The 11,198-nt window shown below is 45.1% G+C and overlaps 1 long non-coding RNA gene across 4 annotated transcripts in view; it reads right to left on the bottom strand.

Moving 5' to 3' along the window:
- Positions 1–11,198, bottom strand: part of LOC121019541 (uncharacterized) — a 31,291-nt gene that overhangs the window by 7,181 nt on the left and 12,912 nt on the right. For 3 of the 4 annotated variants that reach the window (XR_005785649.1, XR_005785650.1, XR_005785651.1), the window contains exons 4-5: positions 4,741–4,839; positions 4,416–4,566 (exon numbers count right to left, since the gene is read on the bottom strand). This is a non-coding gene — a long non-coding RNA (uncharacterized LOC121019541). Of the gene's footprint in view, positions 1–4,415; positions 4,567–4,740; positions 4,840–8,326; positions 8,462–11,198 lie in introns of all 4 variants that reach the window. The other variant, XR_005785652.1, reaches the window with a different exon arrangement.

The raw sequence follows: 11,198 nt of genomic DNA, 5'->3' as shown, positions 1-11,198 counted from the left end.
GGAGCCTGTTTCCGATTCTGTGTCTCCCTCTCTCTCTGCCCCTCCCCCGTTCATGCTCTGTCTCTCTCTGTCCCAAAAATAAATAAACGTTGGAAGAAAAAAAAAAATAGTATGTGCCCCTGGAGAGTAGTTGAATAATTAAATAAATGAACCCAACATACAAAATATATTGACGTCATGTTTCTATAGGCCTGACATATACACATTGCATTGTTTTCCAAATATTAATTAATGGGGCTTTTGGAATTTCCCTGAGGGGTTGGCCGAGGGTGCTTCCATGTGGAAGATGCAGGACACAAATAGAGCGAAATGATTTATTCTGGGTCACTGATGACTCAATGTCTGGGAATAGAAACACACTCCAAAACCTTTGCTCTAATTAGTCAAGGTAATTATTAGGCACAATAATTAGGCATGAATGACCTCAGCCAGGCTGTTTTGTAACCTCTGGAATTTAAGACCTGTACTAATTTTGCTTTAATGGCAGGATTTGTTGTGGCTTGCCACCCCCACCCCTTCTCTGCTTTTTCTGAGCAAACAAACATTTGTCTCTAAACATAATCTTTTGGGGGCATCTGGCTGGCTGAGTCGGTAGAGCATGTGACTCTTGATCTCAGTCTTGGGGTTTTGAGTTCGAGCCCCACATTGGGTGTGGAGCGTACTTGGAAATAAAACCTTTAGGGGCACCTGGGTGGCTCAGTCGGTTGAGTGAATAACTCTTGATTTAGGCTCAGGTCACGATCCCAGGGTTGTGTGACCGAACCCCATGTCAGGCTCCACGTGGAGCATGGAGTCTGGTTAGGATTCTCTCTCTCTCCCTCTGTCCTTCGCCCACTCGTGCTCTCTCTCTCTAAAAATAAAAATAAAAATAAAATAAAATAAAATAAAATAAAATAAAATAAAATAAAATAAAACTTTAGAAAACACACACACGAACACACCCTTTTCAATGAGATGCTTGGCCTCACCCACTATCACATTCTGGAGTCGTCCCTCAGATTACTGCCCTCTGATACAGCTTTTGCTTTTGTGGGATTCTTTTGGTTTGGGGTTATTGTAAGAGGTGGACTCTGGTCCCTGAGAAACTCCTCTCCTGGCTCCTTCGCTTATTGAAGCGATATTTACTGCGCCCCCTTCTGGGAGCAGAGGTCTATGCACCCCCACAGAGCCAACAGGGAGTAAAACAATTCCCACCCTGGAAAAGAATTCTCGGGGCGTCCCTGGCAGGGTGAGGAGGGTTTACGGCATTTTGGTTTCCTCTTTATCTTACTCTTGGCTCGTCATCGCAGCTAGCATTTCCCATGATCTTCCTCTATATGATGCATGGTGTTATGTGAGTTTACTAGAAACAGTCCTAGAAATAGTCCTATGAAGAATGTTATTACTATTAGTGCTAGGATTACCGCCCCCGTTTTACACATGCACGGGGGCTTAAGTGACTTGCCCAAATTCACACAGTTGGTAGGTAAGTGACAGTGGCAGGACCTGAACCCAGTCTTCAGAATGGGTGCTCTTACCCACTATACCAGGCTCACTATACCAATATTTTGGATTCTCCAGAAAGGTCTCCAAATTATCTGACATTGTACACCCACTTCTTTTTCTGTTTTATTTATTTATTTAGAGGGAGGGGCAGAGAGAGAGGGAGACAGAGAATCCCAAGCAGGCTCCCCCACTGTCAGCATAGAGTCTGACACGGGCCTCGAACTCACAACCTTGAGATCATGACCTGAGCATTACTCAACTGACTGAGCCCCCCAGGTGCCCCTGCTCACCCACTTCTATACTCACAAGACAAACATTTCCGGGGGACCCTCTGGCTGATGGCAAGGCCCCAGTAAGGCAATGAGTAGGGATATGGAGATGAACCAAAGCCAATGCTTGCCTTAGGGTTGGGGCCGTTTGGAGGAAGGACCAGGACTTTGGAGTGGGACCCTGGCCTCAAATCCTGGCTGGGTCAGTAATTAGGGTTGCCAGATTTAGCAAATCAAAGCATAGGTCACACAGTTACATCTGACTTTCAGATAAACAGTGAATAACTTCTTAGTATAAGTATGTTCCATGCGTGTGTTGCATTTCATCTGGCAACCTTACAGGTAATTAATTGCTGTGTGACCTTGGGTCCTTCACTCAATCTCTCTGATCTCAGATTTCCTGCTTTCCCAATGAGGAAACCAATTCCCATTGCACAGGGTTGCTTTCAGAAATAAGAAAGGGTGTGGGGCGCCTGTGTAGCTCAGTTGCATGAACGTCTGACCTTGGCTCAGGTCACGATCTCACGGTTTGTGAGTTTGAGCCCCACGTCGGGCTCTGTGCTGACAGCTCAGTGCCTGGAGTGTGCTTCAGATTTCAGACTCTTTTTGTACCTCTCCCGCTCGTGCTCTCTCTGTATCTCTCAAAAATAAATAAACTTAAAAAAAGAAAGAAGAAAGAGTGACTATATTAAGCACTAGGAATGTGAGGTGCTTCCTAACTGGTCCATTTTCATAGCCCGCTCCAACTTGCCCCGTGCAGGAGCTGGGGTAGATGGGACTTTGAAAACCAGCTCAGTCCACGGCCTACTGAAAACCTTTTGAGGTTCCCAGGGCACCTGGACTGAAGCCCAAAGGCATCTGGATGTACAAGTCCCTTCGCAGCAGGTGGTGTCCAGGGCAGAGACCCTTCTCGGAAACCACCGCAGTGGCTAACCTAGGATTGTATTCTCTCTGCGTCTCCCCAAGTGCTCCAGGCGTGAAGCTCCCAAAGTGAAGGAGGAGCGAAATGCAGGGGATTTCAGGCCTGAGATGTGCAAACAGTCCAGTGGGCTACCACCAGATAGCCCTCCGTTTCTCTCCAGCCTCCTGAATCTTCCCCATCTCGACCACCCCTCCCCAAACGGCTGTTTGCTGCCGAATTGCGATAACCTTCTTGCAGGCTTACTGGCTTCCAGATTAAAACTAACCGTAGCAGAATTTTTAATCTGAAAATTTTATTTATTTATTTATTTATTTTTAATTTTTTTTTTTTTCTAACGTTTATTTATTTTTTTGGGACAGAGAGAGACAGAGCATGAACGGGGGAGGGGCAGAGAGAGAGGGAGACACAGAATCGGAAACAGGCTCTAGGCTCTGAGCCATCAGCCCAGAGCCCGACGCGGGGCTCGAACTCACGGACCGTGAGATCGTGACCTGGCTGAAGTCGGACGCTTAACCGACTGTGCCACCCAGGCGCCCCTAATCTGAAAATTTTAGAGGGAATAAGGGTGCCTGGCTGGCTTAGTGGGTCGAGCATGTGACTCTGGATCTCAGCATCTTGAGGCTGAGCCCCACGTTGGGTATAGAGTTTACTTAAAGAAAAAAACGGGGGCACCTGGGTGGCTGAGTCAGTTGAGTCTGACTTGATTTCAGCTCAAGTCACGATCTCACAGCTGTGAGACCAACCCCCGCGTCGGGCTCTGTGCCGACAGTACAGAGCCTGCTCGGGATTCTCTCTCTTCCTCTCTCTCTCTGTGCCCCTCCCACTCCCTCCTCTCCTCGCTAAAATAAAATTTTAAAAATTTAAAAAAGAAAAAAAAACAAAACAAGTCGAAAGAATAGAAAAATGGACTAGCTCATCAGCTCACGGTCGATGCTGTTTTCCCAAGTCTAGCCAATCCAAGAGATAAAAAAAAAAAAGTCTCTTTTGTGAATCTTGCACATCAAAAGCCTTGGCTTTCAAGATTATCATCTCTGCCATGAGTTTCAAAAGCCCGTGTAGTAACTTGGTGAAAGCAAGAATTTGGCTGTTTGGCCACTTTCTGCTTTCTTTGTTTGAATTGGTTTGGGTCAAGCCTGTCCAAGGGATATGTAATGATTCAGGCCTCAACCTCAGGACTGGGTTTTGTGGGGACAGGGGTCAGAGGGTTTCTTTTATAAAGGGAACATAGCATTGGTGCGTGTGCAAAAAACATGCTAGTCATTGCTATTTTTGTTGTCAGAATAATTTTAGTGAATTTCAATGATTTCTCAGAACACTCACAGATGTGATGGCCACTCCTTTGTTCTTCTTTTGTATTATTATTTTTTACATTTTATTTTAAGTGTATTTATTTTGAGTGAGAGAGAGAGAGAGACAGAAATGAGTGCCAGAGAGGGGCAGAGAGAGAGGGAGACAGAGAATCCCAAGCAAGCTCCACACTGTTACCGCAGAGTCTGGCTCAAGGCTCAAACTCACACACAGCAAGAACATGACCTGAGCCTGAAGCAAGAGTTCGATGCTTAACTGACTACCCAGGCGCCCCTCCCCCCGCCAACCCTGGTTTTTTTTCCCTATGTTTTTAAGCTCTTCAACTACCATTTCTCCTAATTTAAACTCTTGCCAGATCCTAACTCCCAACCCTGGGGTGGTTATTCTCTGCAATGAATAAGTCAGTATCCTAGGTGTTTCTGCAAGAGCACCTTCTCAGGGCTGCACCCATCCAGGCTGGCAAACCAGTGGCTTGGCTGTCACCTGAAGCCCCATGTCATCTGAAAATCTGATGCTCCTGCTTTGCGTTGCATCATCTGATTTCCGGTCATAAGCATTGGCATTCATGTTGAAGTCAGTCACCTGTTTAAAAAAAAGCACGAAGTCCCTTTGCAGCCAAATCCACTGAAATTTCCCAATGTTTTCCAACACCAGAAGTCTCCCAGAATCAGGACTTAGCCAGACAGGATAATTCAGGCCCAGACATGATACACACTGAAGGGGAAGGAAGGATGGTTAGGGGTGAGAGCCACTTACTGAGAATAGAATCGCTGGTGTTTATCCTCAGCTCAGCCAACAACTTCCCTGGTGCCCCCACAGGCCACAGCCAGGGTCTGTTTCCAAACAGCAGTTTTCCTGATGACAAAATCGGAAGAGCCTTGTGTCCTTACAGCTAGAGGCAAGAACCCTTGTGTGTGTTTTTTTTAAAGTGGACCAAATGATCACAATTGGTTGAGATTTTTTTTTTTTAATGTTTATTTATTTTTGAGAGAGAGAGAGAGAGAGAGCTTGCACAAGGGAGGGGCGGAGAGAGACAGGGAGAGAGAGAATCCCTAACAGTCCTGATGTGGACTCAATCCCACCAGCCGTGACATCATAACCTGAGCCAAAATCAAGAGCCAGATGCTCAATCAACTGATCCACCCAGGCACCCTGGGTGATTTTTTTTTTTTTTTTAATAATAAAGTTTTAGAACAGTTTTAAATTTACAGAAAAGTTGTGAAGATAGTGCCAGCAATTCCACACCGTCTGCGTTTCCCGCATGATTTTCCCATATTACAGACACCTTACATTATCATGTATTTGTCACAATTGACCAATGTTTTTATTTATTTTGTGGAATTCTTTTCAATGTTTACTTTTGAGAGAGAAAGCGAGAGACCGTGTGTGAGCAGGGGGAGGGGCAGAGAGAGGGGGACACAGAATCTGAAACAGGCACCAGGCTCTGAGCTGTCAGCACAGAGCCTGACGTGGGGTCCGAACCCACCAACAGCGACACCAGATGCCATTGAACTGCAGGGTTGTCGATTTTAAAGCTAATTTCCTATTTGGGGCACTTAGGTTATTTTCAGTTTTGGGTTCCTACAAATAATTCTGTAATAAGCTAGGTTGGGTTTTCTGCTAACCAAATCGTTGCATACAGATTTGTTTTCTTCACATAAATTTCTAAACATAGAATCGAAGGGTTAGGATGACATATTTGAAATCTTTGGATGCTAACTGCTGAACGCCCTCCGCATTTCCACTCTCACCCTGGACAGCGTATGAAATGCCTATTTCTCTATATCCCCACCAACACCACATATTAAATAGTTGTTTAAAAATCTGTGCAAATTGCTTTGGTGTGTTTTTAAAAAAATTTTTTTAAATGTTTTTATTTATTTGAGCACCTGGGTGGCTCAGTCGGTTAAGAGTCCGACTTCGGCTCAGGTCGTGAAATCGCGGTTTGTGAGTTCGAGCCCTGCATCAGGCTCTGTGCTGACAGCTCGGAGCCTGGATCCTGCTTCAGAATCTGTGTCTCCCTCTCCCTCTGCCCCTTGCCTACTCACACTCTGTTTCTGTCTCTGTCTCTCTCAAAAATAAACAAACATTTAAAAAAAATTTTTAAAGAAATATCATAAACAAAAACAAGTGTTCTGTGGATAGGAACTTCATTGTGCCTCAATTCCTCTTTAAAATAGGAATAAAAATATCAACCTCCTTGAGGAATTATGGGGATCAAATAAGTTAATACAAAGGCGTTATGATAAATATCAACACACGTAGAATCAAAATTAACAACTCAGGAAACAACAGACATTGGTGAGAATGCAGAGGAAAGGGAACACTTTTGTACTGCTGGTGGGAATGCAAACTGGTGTAGCTACTTGGGAAAACAGTGTGAGGTTCCTCAGAAAATTAAAAATAGAACTACCCTAGACCCAGCAATTGCACTACTAGGTATTTATCCAAAGGATACAAAAAAATGCTGATTCGAAGGGGCACATGCACCCCAATGTTTATAGCCAATAGCCAGAGTATCAAAAGAGCCCAAATGCCCATCGACTGATGAATGGATAAAGAAGATGTGGTACAATGGAGTATTACTCGGCAATGAAAAAGAATGAAACCTTGCCATTTGTAAAACGTGGATGGAACTAGAGTATATTATGGTGAGCGAAATAAGTCAAAGAAAGACAAATATCATATGATTTCACTCATATGTGGAATTTAAGAAACACAACAGATGAACACAGAGGAAGGGAAGGAAAAAAACACAGAGGAAGGGAAGGTTAAAAACAGAGAGGGAGGCAAACCATAAGAGACTCTTAAATATAGAGAACAAACTGAGGGTTGCTGGCAGGGTGTTGGGTGGGGGAATGGGCTAAATGGGTGATGGGCATGAAGGAGGTGCTTGTTGGGATAAGCCCCAGGTGTTTTATTGTCGATGAATCACTAATTTCTATTCCTGAAATCATGATTACACTATATGTTAACTAACTTGGATTTAAATAAAATAGGGGCGCCTGGGTGGCTCCATCAGCTAAGCATCCGACTCTTGGTTTCGCAGGCCATGATCTCAGGCTTTCGTGGGTTTGAAACCCACGTGGGGCTCTGCACTGAGCATGAAGCTGCTTGGGATTCTCTCCTCCCCCCACCCCTCCCCTGCTCACACTGTCTCTGTCTCTCTCAAAATAAATAAATTAAAAAGAAACCTAAATAAAATAAAAAAAACCCCACATGTGAAATCTTATGTGTGGCTGGGCGACCTTCTATGAAAATGTTATTATGGATTGCCGCAATATCCAGGTCTTTGTTCTTGGGTGTCAGGAGATAGTGTTAGGCAGGGTCATATGACTGGCTCTGGCCAACAGATTATGATCAGAAGTGATGTGTCACTTCCTATCTGAGGGAGCAAAAAGCCACCGTAAGTAAGACTCTCCAGGCTTTGTCTTCCCCTTCGCGGAGGGTGGAGTCACAAGACAGAAGCTGCCTGCATCCCTGAGTCACTGTGCATCATCCCGTGGAGGGCAGCAGCTGTGATGGATTGTTGCCTGGACCCAGAGCAGGCTCTGCCTGAGCAAGGAATTCACTTCCGTGAGGTTTAGCTGATTCGATCTTCTTGTCATTGTGGTTCAGTCACTGGCAGTAGCCTGACTACTAGAACAGATGTTTGAATGCTCCCAGACAATAACCCACACAGTGCATTTGGAGGATGCAGCGTACCGCCCCTCGAATCCTTCACCCCACCCTGAGCCTGGGCCTCTCCTGTTCTCTTACAAAAGGCTGTTGCTTCAGCTGCTGGGAGAATTCACAGAAACACAGTCTGCCAAACATATTGGTACCATCAGCTCTTAGCACCCCTGGGGTACAGGGGACATGATTCTAATTTTTTTTTCAGTTGAGATCTAACTGGCAATTGACATGTAACACTGTATTAGTTCCAGGTATGCAACATAATGATTCAATATTTGTATATATTGTTAAATGATGACCACAGTAAATTTAGTTAACATCCATCACCGCACAGCTTTACAGACCCTTTCTCCTTGTGAGTAGAACTTGTAAGATTTACTGTTTCAACAACTTTCCAATGTACGACACGGTATTATTAACTCTAGTCTCCATGCTATACAAGTGCTGTATTTTTTAAGAAGGAAAGAAAATGTCCTTGTGATTTTGGGATTGTGGTCTGCCAGCGCCATGGTTAACCCACCCCCGTTTAGGAAGAGCTAGGGAAGATGCACGTATTTGCACCTGTTCCTTGTGCTGGGCAGCCTCTGAGGGGGTCCCCAAAGATCCACACCTCCTGGTATTCATGCCCTTGTGTAATTCCCTTCCCCATGGTGTGGGCTGAACTCACTGACTTGCCTCCAGTGAATAGAATACAGCTGAAGTGATGGATGTCACCTCCAAGGGTAGGTTATAAAAAACTGTCATTTCTGTCTTGGGCACCTCCTTTCTTTTCCTCTGCTGAAAAGAATCCAGCTGCCAGGTCCTCAGCAGCCCCGTAGAGGCTTAATTAACATAACTATCACCCAAACTGTTTCCTTTCCCAAAGGAGATTACAATAGAATCTTCTTGTAATCCCTCCTTCTGGTCCTTCCCTGTCCTCCCCCACATCCCCAGGCACCTTTCATCTGTTTTCTGTGGCTATAGATTAGTTTGCATTTTCTATAAAGGGAATGAATCATAAGGCACACACCTTTTTTTTTGGGGGGGGGTCTGGTTTCCTCTACTTAGCATAGTTATTCGGAGATTCACCCGTGTTGTACTGTGGACCGAGAGTTCATTTCTTCTCACTGCTGCATAGCAGCAGTGTATGGATGCACTATGGTCTGTTTATCTTTCCACCTGTTGGACATTCAGGTTCCTTCCAGTTTCTGCCTATTGCAGAGAAACACAGGGGGGTGCCTGGGTGGCTCAATTGGTTAAGCATCTGATTTCAGATCAGGTCATGATCTCACACTTCATGAGTTCAAGCCCCGCTTCCGGCTTGCTGCTTTCAGTACAGAGCTTGCTTCAGATCCTGTGTCTCTGGCTCTCTCTGGCCCTCCCTCACCCAAATAAATAAATACTAAACAAAAAAAATATTTTAAAGAAGAGCATGTAAGTGCGGATATAGGCTTTCTTTTCTCTTTGGTAAATACCTAGGAGTATTGGTGGAAATGGTAGAGTATTATCGTGAGTGTATGTTGAATTTTATTTTATTTTGTGAAGTTTATTTTTATTATTTTTTATGTTTATTTTTATTTTTGAGAGACAGAGTACCAGCGGGGGAGGGGCAGAGAGAGAGGGAGACACAGAATTGGAAACAGGCTCCGGGCTCTGAGCTGTCAGCAAAGACCCCAACATTGGGGCTCAAACTCAGGGAGTGTGAGATCATGATCTGAACTGAAGTCGGACTCTTAACTGACTGAGCCACCCAGGTTCCCCTATGTTTTTATTTTTAAAGTAATCTCCACACAGTTGGATATTACCTATGTCTCTAAACTCACAATCCCAAGATCGAGAGTAAGATTCCCTACCAACTGAGGCAGCCAGGCATCCTGTATACTGAATTAACATTTTTTTTTTAAAGTTTATTCACTTATTTTGAGAGAGAGAGAGACTACGGGAGGGGCAGAGATAGAGGAAGAGAGGATCCCAAGCAGGCTCTGCACCATCAGCATGGATCCTGATGGGCTCAAACTCATCAACCATGAGATCATGACCTAAGCCTAAACTAAGTGTCAGGTTCTTTTTTTTTTTTTATTTTTTTTTTAACGTTTATTTATTTTTGAGACAGAGAGACAGAGCATGAACAGGGGAGGGGGGGAGACACAGAATCTGAAACAGGCTCCAGGCTCTGAGCTGTCAGCACAGAGCCCGACGCGGGGCTTGAACTCACGGACCATGAGATCATGACCTGAGCCAAAGTCGGACGCTTAACCGACCAAGCCACCCAGGCGCCCCCTAAGTGTCAGGTTCTTAATGGGCTGAGTCATTCAGGCACCCCCTGTATGTTGAATTTTAAAAGAAACTCTTGGCTTATTTTTCAAAGTGATTGTACCACTCTACAGTCCCACAAACTACTCTGTACGATGTTTAACCATTCTGGAACTAACCAGTAAACACCAGAAGTCCCAGTGTCTGTGACAGCCATCTCCCACCACCCCCCATTCCAAATGCTTCCCAGAATGGGGCGATACCCCCACCTCTGCTAGACCAGAGGCATTCTTGTTCCAGTGGTAGGAACCCCCATTTATGAACCATGGAAGAAAGCTTGTGAACCCATATTTCTTTTTTTACTTCTTTTTATTTTTTTATTTTTTTATTTTAAGAAAGAGAGAGTGCACATGAGCAAGGGAGAAGGGGCAGAGGGAGAGAGAGAGAGAATCCTAAGCAGCTTCCATGCTGCGCGGTGCAGATGAATCCTGACATGGGGCTTGATCCCACAGCTCTGGGATCATGACCTGAGCTGAAATCTAGAACCGGAGGCTCAACCAACTGAGCCACCCAGGTGCCCCTGTGAACCCGTATTTCTGAACTGAGTTCATGGTAGCCAATGTACAAGACGGTAAGAAGAGCAGGAGGTAGCGACTAGTGGTACATCTTGGCTTGGCTTTGCATTTTGTGGTTCTTTGGTTTCTGAAAAGACCAAACTGCTCTTTATTTAGAAAACCACGGTTTACATGTAGTGGAGAAACACCCCGTGGTGGTTGGAACTTACAGTCAGGACCCATTTGCTTTCTATTCTTAACTTTGCCTCTGGCCCTGGAGCCTCCCAGAGCCTCCCTGGGGTAAAAATAAGTGGTGTTTGGTAATCTTGGGCTGAAAGGTGGTACTTAAGTCAAAAGTACACCTGAACTCAGCTAATTTTCTCTAATCACCTGTACCAGCCAAGGATCAAGGATCAGCAGGTGCGGGGGGGGGGGGGCTGGGGGGGGGGCCATGATTATGATACAACCACAACCACGCACTGCAGGACGGCACGGAACAGTGTTGTGATTCCGAAAACCTTCATCCCTGGACCTTATCAAGCTGGAGTGTGCATCAGAATCCCCAGGAGGGCTTGTTAAAGCACAGACTGCCTGGTCCCACCCCAGAGATTCTGATTTCAGGTGTCTGGAGAGGTGCCTGAGAATTGTCATTTCTTTCTTCCCTTCCTTCCTTTCTTTCAGTATGCTCCACGTGGAGCCCAAAGTGGGGCTTGAACTCACAACCCTGAGATCAAAACCTGAGCTGAGATCAAG

Source organism: Herpailurus yagouaroundi, unplaced genomic scaffold (assembly GCF_014898765.1).
Source record: "Herpailurus yagouaroundi ecotype Mexico unplaced genomic scaffold, PumYag 222, whole genome shotgun sequence".
Classification (NCBI taxonomy): domain Eukaryota; kingdom Metazoa; phylum Chordata; class Mammalia; order Carnivora; family Felidae; genus Herpailurus; species Herpailurus yagouaroundi.
The sequence above is the reverse complement of the archived record's forward strand: the minus strand, read 5'-3'. Positions and strand labels throughout refer to the sequence as shown.